Source organism: Lynx canadensis, chromosome D1 (genome assembly GCF_007474595.2).
Source record: "Lynx canadensis isolate LIC74 chromosome D1, mLynCan4.pri.v2, whole genome shotgun sequence".
In the NCBI taxonomy this organism is placed as follows: Eukaryota; Metazoa; Chordata; class Mammalia; order Carnivora; family Felidae; genus Lynx; species Lynx canadensis.
Genome location: NC_044312.2, coordinates 109,299,983 through 109,313,375, shown reverse-complemented (window position 1 = coordinate 109,313,375; position 13,393 = coordinate 109,299,983). Strand labels below are relative to the sequence as shown.

The following is a 13,393-nucleotide window of genomic DNA, read 5'->3' as shown; positions in this document are numbered from 1 at the left end:
ATCATGAGTGAATAGATCTCCCAGAATGAGCTGAGTATTCTAAGAGCTCCCCCTCCGCCCCCCACGATGCCATGGTCCGTCCATGCGATCGGATGCCCAATAGTAGTAACTTGTTAGGTTTGAGACTTGTGGCCCTTCGGGCTCTGCGCCTGTATCACTTTAGCATCAGCCTTACGGCAGGTCATTTCCACGAGAACTTCCCCACCCGCTTCCTCCCTCACCATGCGGCCACCGGCATATAGGTGCCAAGGAGCACGCCTGGAAATCTGAGCGAGCCACGTGTTTTTTCTCCTTTAGCCTGTGACTGCGGTAAGCTACCTTGAGAGTTTTCTCACCTTAAAACATCCTTGCATTCCTGGAATAAAACAGTCGTGATATATTTTCCAATATATTGCTGGACTTGTTTTTCTGATATTTGGGGGCATTTTGGCATCCAGGCTCAGAAATGAGATGGTTTAAGTTTTTTCTTTCCTGCGCTGCCCTTGTTTTTATATCGAGATTATTCCAACTTCATAAAATGAGTTAGAGAGTGTTCTATTGTCATTACAAGTGTTTGTACAACATTGGAATTTTGGATTTCTAAAATTTTTGGTAAAGTTTGCTGTAAAACCACTGTGCCTGGCGTGTGTAGGGTGGGTGGGAAGGTTTTTTTTGGTTTGTCTTGTTACAAGAGCAAGAGATTATGAGCTGGGGAGAGGAGCAGAGGGAGAGAGAGAGAATCCCAAGCAGGCTCCAGGCTCGGTGTGGAGCCCCATGTGGAGCTCGATCCCATGACCCTGGGATCATGACCTGAGCTGAAATCGAGTCAGCCGCTCTACCGACTGAGCCACCCAGACACCCCAGGTGGGGAGATTTTTAACTCTAGATTTTTGGTGATAATAGATCGTTTAGGTTTCTCTGTTCTGGATTCTGTGATACTTTTAAAGAAAAATGTTTTCCTATTTTCTTATCTTGTCTGTGCTTTCAAATTTATCACAGAGTTCTTTGTAGAACTGCCTTATGTTTGTAATCTTGACTATCCACATTGTGTCTCCTTTTTTATATCTAATATTGTGCTTTCTCCTTTTTTGTCAGTCTTGGTAGACATTTCATTATTCTTCAGCGCATCCGTTCTTTGTTGTCATTCTTCTTCGCTATTAGTTTGTTTCTATTTCACGAATTAGAAATACGAATTTCCCTTTTTCTCACACTCGCCTGAGTTTATCCTGTGGCTCTTATTCTAACCCTTGTGCTTGGGCACTTCGGCTCAACCTCCTGCCCACGCCCAAGCCTGAAGAAAAGGTGAAAGAATCGTGTGCCCTTCGTGGGGCCACCGCTTTGTAAGATTTGCCACGTTCTACTCCTTTCTACACACAACATGCGTAGGTTTTACATTGAGTTGTTATGTCTGTTTAACCTCTTTTAATTTAGAACAGATCCCTTAATGGGTTGTTTTTTTTGTTTTTTGTTTTTTTTTTTTTTTACAAGTTCAAGCCAGTTATCTTATTACAATGTACCATGTTTGGATATGTGTGATTCTTTATGCATACTTAGATTTGGGTTAAACAATTTTAGCAAAAATAGCTTAGGACTGATGTGTTCCTATTGCTTATCTAAGGTGCATGGTGGTGATGGAGAAGGTCCCAATCACTGGTGGTGCTAATTTTGATCACCTGGTTAAAGAGATGGCTTCTAGGTCATTTTTCTTTTTTTTTTTTTTAATTTTTTTTTCAACGTTTATTTATTTTTTTTTTTTGGGACAGAGAGAGGCACTTTTTACAAAGGTGGTTTTTAACCTTATGAAAAGGATAACATGCCAAATGTCATATTTAGGGGCTGATGTTTCATTTAATATACTACTTTGATTCTCCTAGTTGCTGTAGTTCATTTGTTTTGACTGCCAATAATATCTCCTTGTGGGACTCTCTCACAATTTATGCATTCACTCTTCTGCTGGTGGCCCTTGGGGTTCTTCCTCCCCGCCTCCCCCTCCCCCAGTTGTAAACGTTCCGGTAGATACATCTGTGTCGGTGTGAAAGTTCCTCTTAGGACATTTCTCGGGCATGGAATTTGTCAGAATTTTAGGCGATGCCACCAAATGTTTTCCAAAGTGGCTACATCGATGGACATTCATCAGCTGTGGATCCCTGAGGGGATTGAATGATTTCTTCCTGTAGTCTGTCACCTTTTGCTTAATCGATTTTGAGTTTGTGGTATTAAGTACAACACATTTAAAATTGCTGTCTCCTTTTGTGAATTGAACCCTTTCTTATGGAGTGATGCTTTCCATCCCTACAGATGCTTTTTATCCTTGTTTATGTGATGTTAGCATAGCTCCCCCCAGTTTCTTTTTTTTTAATATGAAATTTATTGTGAAATTCGTTTCCAAATCCCAGTTTCTTCTGCTTAGTATTTTTCTTTCTGCCTGGTAAGTGCTCTTCCATACTCTTACTTTCAGATTTCCTTTACTTTCAGATGCTCTACCCACCTCTACGTCGTAAAAGTTGAATCACGCATCACCATTTTTCTTTTAAATGATACACTCAGCTCCTTTAACTTCTTTTAATAATTGGTATAGGGGACCCATCTGTCCTATTTGGCAGTTTGGATGGATATAAATTTCTAGATTCTAAATCTTTTCCTTCAATACTTTGAAAATATTACTTGATTGTCTTCTTGCTTTCAGCGTTGCGATTGAAAAACCTGACATTGGTCTCGTTCTCATTGCTTTGCGTGTGGTATGCTCTTTCCTATCTGTGTTATCTGTGCTATTCGTAAAGTTCTAGATGGTGTGTGTAGATGTGAGTTATTCCTTTTTCTTCTCCTGGCACTCTGGGCGTTTTGTGATCCCAGGTGCTTTATGTTTATATGATTCCAGGAAGTTTGTCTCCATTATTTCTTCAAACATCTTCTCCCTCCATTTTCAGATTTCTCTCCAGAATCCCTGTTTTTCAGATTTTAACATCTTTATTTCTACCTTCCATATCTTAGCTTTTCTTGTGCAGTTGTTTTCTTTAGTCCTTCCTCTTAGATCTTCTCAGTCTGGTATTCTGATTTCCCTGTTTCATGCCTAAGAGGTATCCCTTCTGTTAGACATCCCGTCTATTATGTTCCTTGTTTTTTTAATGTTTATTTATTTTTGAGAGGGGAGAGGGGCAGAGAGAGAGGGAGACACAGAATCCGAAGCAGGATCCAGGCCCTGAGCTGCCAGCACAGAGCCCAACACAGGGCTCAAACTCATGGAATATGAGATCCTGACCTGAGCTGAAGTTGGACACCTAACCGACGGACCCACCCAGGTGCCCTCCGTCTGTTGTGTTCTTTACTTCAACTCAGGTTGACTTTTCCAGCAGGTTGAAACTGCAGCTGCCCATACTAGAAATTTCCTTCCTAGAGAACTCTGGGAGCCAGCATCTAACCCTTCAGCAATAGCCCGAGGGCAAGGCAGCGAGGGCATTTCCCCATCAACGCACACCCGTCATTGGTGGAAGAGGGCTGCTCCTGGGGGGTTGGCTTCCAGCCTGCCCCTGTGTGGGTACACAGACTTCGGTGGCCAGGGAAAGTCCTCAGGCAGAGAGTTGCGTGTGATGGCCATGGAAATCTGGCCAGTACGCACGCATCTGTCATGTGCTGAGGGGATGCGTGTGGGGTTCTACAGAAGGCACATCCCAGTGGCAGGGTGAAGACCCTGAGAACTGGTGGAATGGAATTTCCGAAGCTGAGACCGTCATTCTGTGGGGTGTGCAGGAGACGGGGCTCAGTGGCGGCGCTGGGTTCGCAGCTGCTTGATCTTCCAAAACTTCCTGTTCCAGAGGCCCTTCAGGCACGGTCTCTCGCCTGCTGGCCTGGTGCACGGGCCTCAGTAAGGTTCTTAAATGCGGAGGCTGCTGCCTTCAAAATACAAGGAAGCTAAGCTGGCATAGGGCTTCTTTCTTTGTAGTTGGAGGCATAAGGCCGGCAATTTATCCTCAGTAGGTGCCCAGACATCCCTGAAGGAAGTCACCTGCGTTGCAGGACCCCGGATTTTGCCCTCACCCAAAGCCCAACCATCTCTGCTTATCTGTATCTGAGCGGCGTGTGAGGCAACATGGACAGTTGGCTCAGTAGGAACCGGGGTCCGTGTCGTCGACCTAATGGAAAGTCAGGACAACAGCAGTAGCTCATATCGTGCTCCGGCCTGATCCACTGATGACACCTGCAAGAGACTCCACCGCCCCTACGGAAGGCGTAAAGGCACTTTGCGCACCTTGCCTGGTGACGCAGAGGAATAAAAGCGCTGGCCGAGGCTGTCCACTGCGCGTCAGCAGCGACAGCAACTTTTCAGCTGCTGTTGCGACAGAGTCCGATGATGCTAACTACTAAAGTGTGTGTGTTCAGTAACCGTCGCTGGTTCGCAGTGAGGTGCCAAGGGCCAGGAACCTTCGTTCCCAACCAGTCCCTGTTGTTAGCCATGGAAGTGGTCGTGGGTACCACAATGCCTCAGTGATTTTTGTTTGAGACCGGCACTCTCTTTTCCTCCCTGTGGTATGCACTCTGGTTCCAACTGTGTGACCCGGGCCCAGGGCCCGCATGAGGTTGCTGGCTCCATATTCCGCCCACATTTCTAGAAGCTACCAGCAGAGGTCACGATGAGCACGTCCAAGCGGCAAGTCAGCACCCATGCCTGTTCGGCAGCAGCCGCACCATCCGTCCTGATTGTGGGATCCAAGACCAGCCACAGCAGGCCAAGTTCAACCGGGGACTCCAAGTTTCTCAACAGCAACTGCAACACAAGTCCCACGCCCCACGGGGAACTCACAAGGCGCTATCAGTCCCCTCCCCTCCAGCGTATATAAAACAGAAGACGTGGTTGGGGAGAGGTGGGGAGCTGCCTTCGTCTTTCAGTTTGAAAGTATCCAAATCAGGGTGCCGGGGACTCAGCAGTATCTGTCCCCCCAGATTTTTCAGAAAATGGCATGGAATCCAGGAAACCATGAGAGGCTGAGGAGGGGGTGAGACCTCGGAACCCTACAGGGGTATTCTCCCCAGAGGCCTCCTCAACCCCCTATTTCGAGTGTTTCCCTTCTAGAAATTGCTGGAACTTTCAGACTCTTACTTTCCTTGCTCCCTTCATTTGCCTTGTCTCTGAACCCTCCAAGTGCTTTCCTCCTTCATATGGGTCCCCTGTCACCTTATGTCTTCCATAATCTAGCATTTTGATAGTCAAGTTGTGCCTTATTAAACCGTCCGTGGCCACGCATAGCTTTGCGAGAGGGGGCCTTTGCAGGGAGAACCTCCCCTTTCTTGGTTCTCTGTCCAGACACTTTTTGGGCCCCCTACCTCCCCGCCAGCTGTCTCCTCCCCACTCTCCAAGGCAGAGCATATCTTGGCACAGAGAACTATTTTACTTCTCTCAGTGTCTCCCAGAGCAGGTGCACAGAGGAAGGAAAGGCCAGGGGTCTGAGGAAGGGCAGGTAACATCGTGTGTCTGTGCCGGGCAGGGGCATGGTAAGTCTGGAAGGTACGGGGCTTGGAATGCCAGGCTAAGGGGCTTTGACCAGAACTGCTTGAGGTGGCAAGATCTGGTACATCCAGTCTGGGAAGGGGAGACGGATGGCTAGAAGCCAGCCCAGCCCGTGTGCAGACCCTGAGTGAAGGGACTCCGACTTCCCAAGGTGTTGGGGCTTCAGAGAAATGGCCTAGGAGGAGAGACTGACTCGCCCCAGTCCCATGAGCAAGGACGGCCATCCCTATCTTATACCAAGGTGAGGGCATTCAGACCAACTGAATATAGGAGTTTATCACCAACAGACAGGAGGAACTTCTAGAAGATGAACTTCAGAAAGAATGAAAATGACTTCAGAGAAGAGATCTGAGAGGGAAGAAGGAACGAGGAGCAAATGAGTGACTGAGGATGATGTCCAATCTGGGGGTGGTTCTTAAAAAGTCAAAATTAAGTACTGGAGAACAAAAACCCATAAGAACAGAGAGCGATAATAATAAAGTGTTCTAAAGGCTTTGTATAGGTTGAAGGGAGATAGATCCATTGACTAAGTTTAGACTTTTGTCAATACACTTGTTGAAATGTAAGAGTACTCTCCAAAAGAGTAGAAATTGTAGGGCGCCTGGGTGGCTTCGTCGGTTAAGCGTCCAACTCTTGATTTCGGCTCAGGTCATGATCTCACAGTCGTGGGATCAAGCACGGATCTTGTTCAATATTCTCTCCCTCTCTCTCTCTGCCTCTCCCTTGCGCTCACTCACCCTGAAAGAAAGAAAGAAAGAAAGAAAGAAAGAAAGAAAGAAGTGTATACCTTCTGAGTCAATAGAAAGAAAACGTACTGGGGCGCCTGGTTAAGTGTCGACTTTGGCTCAGGTCACGATCCCATGGTTTGTGAGCTCAAGCCCGGCTCCAGACTCTGCACTTTCTCTCTCTCTCTCCCTGCACCTCGTGGGATTCTCTCTCTTTCACTCACACACTCTCAAAAACAAATTAATTAATTAACTAATTAATTTTAAAAAAAGAAAAGATATTTAAAACCCAATCATTAGAAAAGAAAGCAAGGAAGCAAAAAATCAATAGAAAGCAGGACAAACCGAACATACAAAGGTTGTGTAGAATAAAAGCGACTCTGTTTTTGTTTAAGCGGAAAAAGAATTTTGGAGACTGTTTTAGGTGACACGTTTTGATGTTAATTTTCTGTGTCAGCTTGACTGGGCTAAGGGATGCCCAGAGAGGTTTTATTTCTGGGTGTGTCTGTGGGGCTGTTTCTGGAAAAGACTAGCATTTAGATCAGCAGGCGGAGTAAAGAAGGTCCCCCGCCCCAGTGCTGGTGGGCACCATCCAGTCCGTTGAGGGCCTGGAGAGAAAACCGGAGAGGGAGAGTGAACCTGCTCTCTGAGCTGGGACCGCCACCTTCTCCTGCCCTTCTGGACTGGGACTCACGCTGTCGGTTCCCCTGGTTCTTGGGCTTCAGACTTGGACTGACTTACACCACTGGCTTTCCCAGTTCAGTCCACAGACGGCAGACGGTGGGACTTCTCGGCCTCCAGAATTACGCGAGCCAATTCCTATAATAAATCTCAGACATATGGGTATATCGTGTTCATTCTGTTTCTCTAATCCACTCATGGAATCTCAGGAAGCTCAGAGACTCAGAGGTTCCATGGCCAGGAGAAACACCACTTCGAAGCGTCCAGTGGCCCCAACTGGGGAAGTGTTGCCCCTGGAGGTGTCTCACGGGGCTGGCCCGGGACCTCAGCATCCATACCCCACCACTCTTTCTTCTGGAAGTCAATAAACATCAGAACTGCTTTCAGCATCATTGCCACTAGTTGACTTAGAGCTTTTATTTGATGTTTATTTATTTTTGAGAGAGAGACAGAGAGACAGAGTGTGAGTTGGGGAGGGACAGAGAGAGAGAGGGAGACACAAGAATCCGAAGCAGGATCCAGGCTCTGAGCTGTCAGCACAGAGCCTGACGTGGGGCTCGAACCCACGAACCGTGATGTCATGACCTGAGCCGAAGTCAGACGCTTAACCGACTGAGCCACCCAGGCGCACCCCCAAGAGCTTTTTTATTTGAAATAGACGATGTATTTTTATCAAACAGAATGAATACAATTGCATGGTTTGCTTATTTAATTGTGCATGTAATGAATGATGTCAATAGATTCTCCATGAAGAATCACCCTTACTCTTCTGAAATAAACCTCATGGTGTATTATTCTTTTGATACACTCCTGGATGAGATTTGGTATTTTATTTAGAGAGTTTGCATCTATATGATTTATAAGCAACATTTGTTTTTTACAGCATATTCCTCAGAGTTGGCTATTCCCATTTTATCAACATCACAAAGTATGCTAGAGTGTTACCATCTCTCCCTGGGGTCTGGAACAGTGTAAATAGCATATGAATCATCTGCTATTTATTTTTTTTAATTTTTTGATGGTTATTTATTTTTGAGAGAGACGGAGCGTGAGCAGGGGAGGCACAGAGAGAGAAGGACACACAGAATCCGAAGCAGACCCCAGGCTCCAAGCCGTCAGCACAGAGCCTGACGCGGGGCTTGAACTCACGAACCGCGAGATCATGACCTGAGCCGAAGTCGGATGCTTAACCGACTGAGCCACCCAGGCGCCCCTATCCTTAAGTTTTTTTATTGAAGAATATTCATACAATAAAGTAAACGAATAATAAGTACACAGCTCAATATATTTCCACAAAGTGAGCAAACACTCCCGTATCCAGCACCCAGAAGAGTAAATAAAACGTGTCCAGCCCAGCTCCCCTAGTGGCCGCTCCTTGTCAGTCTCTACCCCCAGAAACAATATACTGACTTCTAAGGGCATAAATTAATTTTCCTGTTTTTGTAAAGCGGAAGCGGCGTGTATGATTTTATGTTTTACTTCTTTACTTCTCTACTATGTCTTGAGAGCCATCATGTTATTCATTCCATTATATGAATATCCACTGTTATTTATCCATTTTACTGTTGATGGACATTTGGCTTGTTTCCAGTTTGGGATGGTTATAAATAGTGCTGTTCTGAACATTCTTGTTCATGTTTTTGGCTGAACATATGTACATTTTTCTGTTGCTAAGCCAACATTTTTGCTTTTTTTTCTTAATTTTTTTTTTTTTTTTGAGAGAGAGAGAGTGCAAGCGGGAGAGGGATGGAGGGGGAGGAGAGAGAGAGAGAGAGAGAGAAAGAGAAAATCCCAAGCAGGCTCCATGCTGCCAGTGCAGGGATCGATCACACAACCCTGGGATTATGACCTGAGCCCAAATCAAGAGTAGGACGCTCAACCGAGTGAACTACCCAGGCTCCCCTTTGTTCTTTTTTAAAAAAAATTTTTTTTAGTTTATTTTTTGAGAGAGAGAAAGAGAGAGAGCGGGGGCGGGGGGACAGAGAAAGGGAGAGAGAGAGTCCCAAGCAGGCTCCGCACTGTCAGCACAGAGCCCAGTGCGGGGCTCAAACCCACAAACTATGAGATCGTGACCTGAGCCAAATCAAGAGAAGGACGCTTAACCGACTGAGCCACCCAGGCGCCCCATGTTCTCTCTTTTTAAACAAACTTTTACAATAGAAGTTTTCAAATATATTCAAAAGTAGATGGAATGGAATAATGAACCCCCTTGTGCCCATCACCCAGCTTCGATAACAATCACCTTGCTACCCCTGCCTCATATATCCCCACTCCCCATATTTTTATTTATTTGTTTTTTAATTTTGGAGTAACTTAAAGCAAATCCCAGATCTCAATGCGTACTCCTGGCGGTTGTATACATTATAACACACATATCATATATATAATATATACACATGTATATTACATGTTTCTCTAGCAGATAAGGATTTTTTTCTTAGCATAACCATCTGATGGTATCATGCCCAACAAAATTAATAGTTGCCTTGATAGTATCATTGGATACCCAGTCTGCATTCAAATTGCTCTGATAATCTTAAAAATGTTTTTCTAATCCTGTTTGAATGAGGGCAGACAGGGTCTACATTGTGCTTTCCTGTGGATGTCTTTTTTTGTCAAGTTTTTTTTTTCTTTGAAAGAGAGTGAGTGGGGGGGGGGGGGCAGAGAGAGAGAATCCCAAGAAGGCTCTGTGCTGTCTGCTCAGAGCCCAAAACGGGGCTTGAACGCATGAACTGTGAGATTGTGACCTGAGCCAAAACCAAGAGTCAGATGCTCAACTAAGTCACCCAGGCGCCCTGTGTCTTTTTCATCCACCACATTCACCTCTCACCTTTTCTTGTGCCTTTTATTTTTGGTGAAACAGGTTCACTTGCCTGTGGACTGTCCATGTGTGATTTGGCTGTGTCCTAGTGGTGATGTCTTTTTTTTTTAATGTTTATTTTTGTAGGAGAGAGAAAGCATGAGTAGCGGAGGAGCAAAGACAAAGGGAGGCACAGAATCCAAAGCAGGCTCCAAGCTGTCAGCACAGAGCCTGACGCAGGGCTCGAACTCACAAACCGTGAAATCACGCCCTGAGCGAAGTCGAGCACTTAACCTACTGAGCACCCCCCAACCTGGCGCCCCCTAGTGGTGATGTCTTAATGTGCTCTGCCGTTGCCCGTTTGTCGTGTAGACTGGTAGGTAAATTTAGAAGCTATTGTTTTGGAAAGAACACTTCACAGGTGATGCTTCTGCATCACATCAGGAGGCATGTTCTGCTTTTAAATGTGAAAATTGTGATTTTAGATGTGAAAATTGACCCGCGTGTTCAGGAATTGTTGGCAAGACGCATCTGTTATAAAGTCTCCTATCGACCTTCAAGTGATGGTTTCAGCAGCTGTTGGTCGAGTTCATCATGATCCTGTTGATCAACCTTCGTTAACCAGGCATTGCAAAAGGGTGATTTTTTTTCTCATTAGATCATTAGTTCTCTATTCTCAGCTGTTAGCTATTTGGTTACCCTCAAATATAATAATCAAGTAGAGGAGAAACAAGAAAAGTCTTGTTTTTTCTTTTTTTAACATTAATTTCAGCATTATCTGGCGCCTATACCAGCCAGAGCCCAGCAAGGAGATAGAAGGAGCCACTTCAACGGTGAGAATGTTGTCTAAAGAACCGTTCAGCAAAGTCTTTAAGAACTGGGAAGGCAGGGGCGCCTGGGTGGCTCAGTCGGTTCCGACTTCGGCTCAGGTCACGATCTCGCGGTCTGTGGGTTCGAGCCCCACGTCCTGCTCTGTGCCGACAGCTCAGAGCCTGGAGCCCGCCTCGGATTCTGTGCCTCATTCTCTCTCTACCCCTCCCCCACTTGTGCTCTGTCTCTGCCTCTCAAAAAATAAATGTAAAAAAATAAAAGTGCACAACTTTTGAGAGTATGATTATGAACTCATGATTTTTTTAAATGTATTTGAGTGTGTTTGAACCCAAGTCATTAATATTTTTGATGCTTAAATCGTCCTATCTCTGGCTGGCGGTGGTCCCTTACAGGTGGCTCCTGTGTCGATCTGACAACCCCCATCCTAGGTTCCTTGCTATCCAGCGTGACAAGATATTTCAGACTCAGCTTGTGTATTTCCTGCCCCAGACCCAGAGTCCACCTTCTCTAAAGATACCTTCTTCCTTTTAGCGGTAAGTGGTTTTTGTTTTTGTTTTTGAGAGAGAGAGAGAGAGAGAGAGAGAGAGAGCATGAGCAGAGGAAGAGAGAATCTCAAGCAGACTCCACACTGCCAGTGCAGAGCCCGACCCTGGGCTCGATCTCACGAACTAGGAGATCATGACCTGAGGCGAAATCAAGAGCCGGATGTTCAACTGACTGAGACACCCCAGAGCCCCGTGATTTCTTAATTAATTCATTTCTTAATGGCTCTTTTTATCCTTAGTTGATACCCCAGTAGGGGGTGTAAAGTCAAAATGTATTTTTTGTATCATTCAAAAGAATTTTTTGCTATGTTGCTATGCAATCAACTTGATATAAAATTTGGTTCACTTGTTTATTTAGGCTTTTAGGGATTGCTTTTATATTGACTTACATTTAAAAAATAATGTAAAAAACTTACCTGGTTTCCAAAGTCAAAATGAGAAAACAAGACACATCAGAGAAGTCCAGACTTCTTCCGCGTTTCCACTGAATTTTTTTTCTTCCATTGTTTATTTTAGAGAAAATAAGATTATTTGCATGTATTAACATCCCTCCACTTTGCTCAAAAGTTCAGAGGTCTGTCTAGCTTTAGCAGTCTCAATTCTTCAAGCTTTTGCTCTGTTAGACACCAAACCAGCTTCCAGGGGCTCCCACTGGTAAAACTTGGGACAATTTGAGGTGGGAGCTTTTGTCTCCATCTGGGAGCCAAGGAGGCGGGGCTCAGCGGGGGCACGCAATGCACCCAGGGTCCCCAGGGTCGTGTAGATGATGAGCTGGGCGAGACCTGGCCTAGTGACCAAGGAGGAAAAGGGAATTTGAATGTTCCTCCCGCTGTTGCACCCCCTCCTCTGGGAAACAGCCCCTTCTGGGCACTTGACATTGAAGCCTCAGAGGCTTGACAATCCAGAGCCCTGCTCAGTAGGCTCCTTAAGCCACCTGGCTCCTTCCTGAGGATGCCAAGGGACGATGTGGGACAGCTGGGAAAGGTGGGGCAGGGAGCATAGCTCCAGGGGGCAGTCATGGGCTTGGCGCTGAGGGGCGCCAAGGATGGCACCTTGGGGGCAGACAGGAAAGAATTCAGCTCACCAGCCTGTGTGTGCTCCGAGGACCTACTGCTAACAGCCCAGACTGGCACCTCTTTCTGGTTGCATCGGGATGCCTGGGCCGGCCCTGCCTGAGCTGTTTCCGGCTCCGACAGTGATAGCCTCCTAAGGGACTGCTGCCTATGAAGTGAGGCCTGAGGTCGGCACGGGCCTGGCCAGGGCGGGAGCCGCACGAGGCACGGTGACCGTGCACACCGCCAGCCGGGTCTCACGAGCTTCTGGGAGAAATGTCCTGAGTTCCAAACGCTAGACCCAGCGTTGGCGCCCCGAGCCCGCGGGCGGCCTTCCCCAGGGACCGGAGGGGCAGCCGAGGTGGAAATTCAACCCGGGCGAGACCTCACACGAGGGAGACCACGAGCTCAAAGAAAGCGTGATGTGACCGCTTGCTGGGTTTGCCCGGCAAAACCGTCCCCAAGAGCAATCAGGGCAACTGCGTGTCGCCCGAGCTCACACTTCCTGCGAGACCGTTTGAAACCATCCTTCTCTTCTACTTCGTGTTTGTCGGCCTCAAAAAAAAAAAACCTGTGAACCACCTGGAACGTGTTTGGGCATCGGCGGCAGCAGGACACCAGCTCTCCAACGGGAGCCTCGATTCAGGGCTCTGGTGTGTCCCATCATGGCACGTCCAAGCCTCCTTCAGAGCTCACCTCCCTGGGGAACCACATGCAGGACACGTCCCCAAGCAGACGGGGGCAGCACAGGGGCTCGAGGAACGCGGCATGGAGCCCGGCCCACTGGCCCACGGGGTCCCGGGCCCCCGAGGGCAGTGATTCATGTGCCATCAGAGGCTGGAGAGACCAGGGTGACCGAGGCTCTAAAACCACCTCCACTTCTCACCCGACAGCCATCCCTGGCGAGGGTAAGGTGACAATCAGCCACAACCTGAACCACCACACCGGGGGCGGGGGTGGAGGACTGTCCTAGAGGATCTGGACAGTCTCTCCCTCGTCTCTTTATCTGTGTCACTGGATGGCTGGGTCATACCTAGCAGATGTCAGACTCTGAGGCATCTCTGAGGGGTCCTGCTCGCCTCTAAATGCCAGGTGGGTGGGTGGGTAGATGGATGTACGGATGGATGGATGGATGGATGGATGGATGGATGGATGAACTCATTTAATCCTCACAAGACAGTCTATGAAGCAGAGGTGCTGTGACTGTACAAATGGCAGAACTAAGGCTCAGAGAGATTCGGGGACCGTCCTGAGGTCACACAGCAACCAGAGCCCGC

At 47.1% G+C, this 13,393-nt stretch overlaps 1 non-coding gene across 1 annotated transcript; it reads right to left on the bottom strand.

The window, feature by feature from the left end:
- Window positions 1–7,430: 7,430 nt before the first annotated feature.
- Window positions 7,431–7,515, bottom strand: TRNAR-UCG. The gene has a single exon. It is a non-coding gene; the product is annotated as a tRNA-Arg (tRNA).
- Between the last annotated feature and the right edge of the window lie 5,878 nt (window positions 7,516–13,393).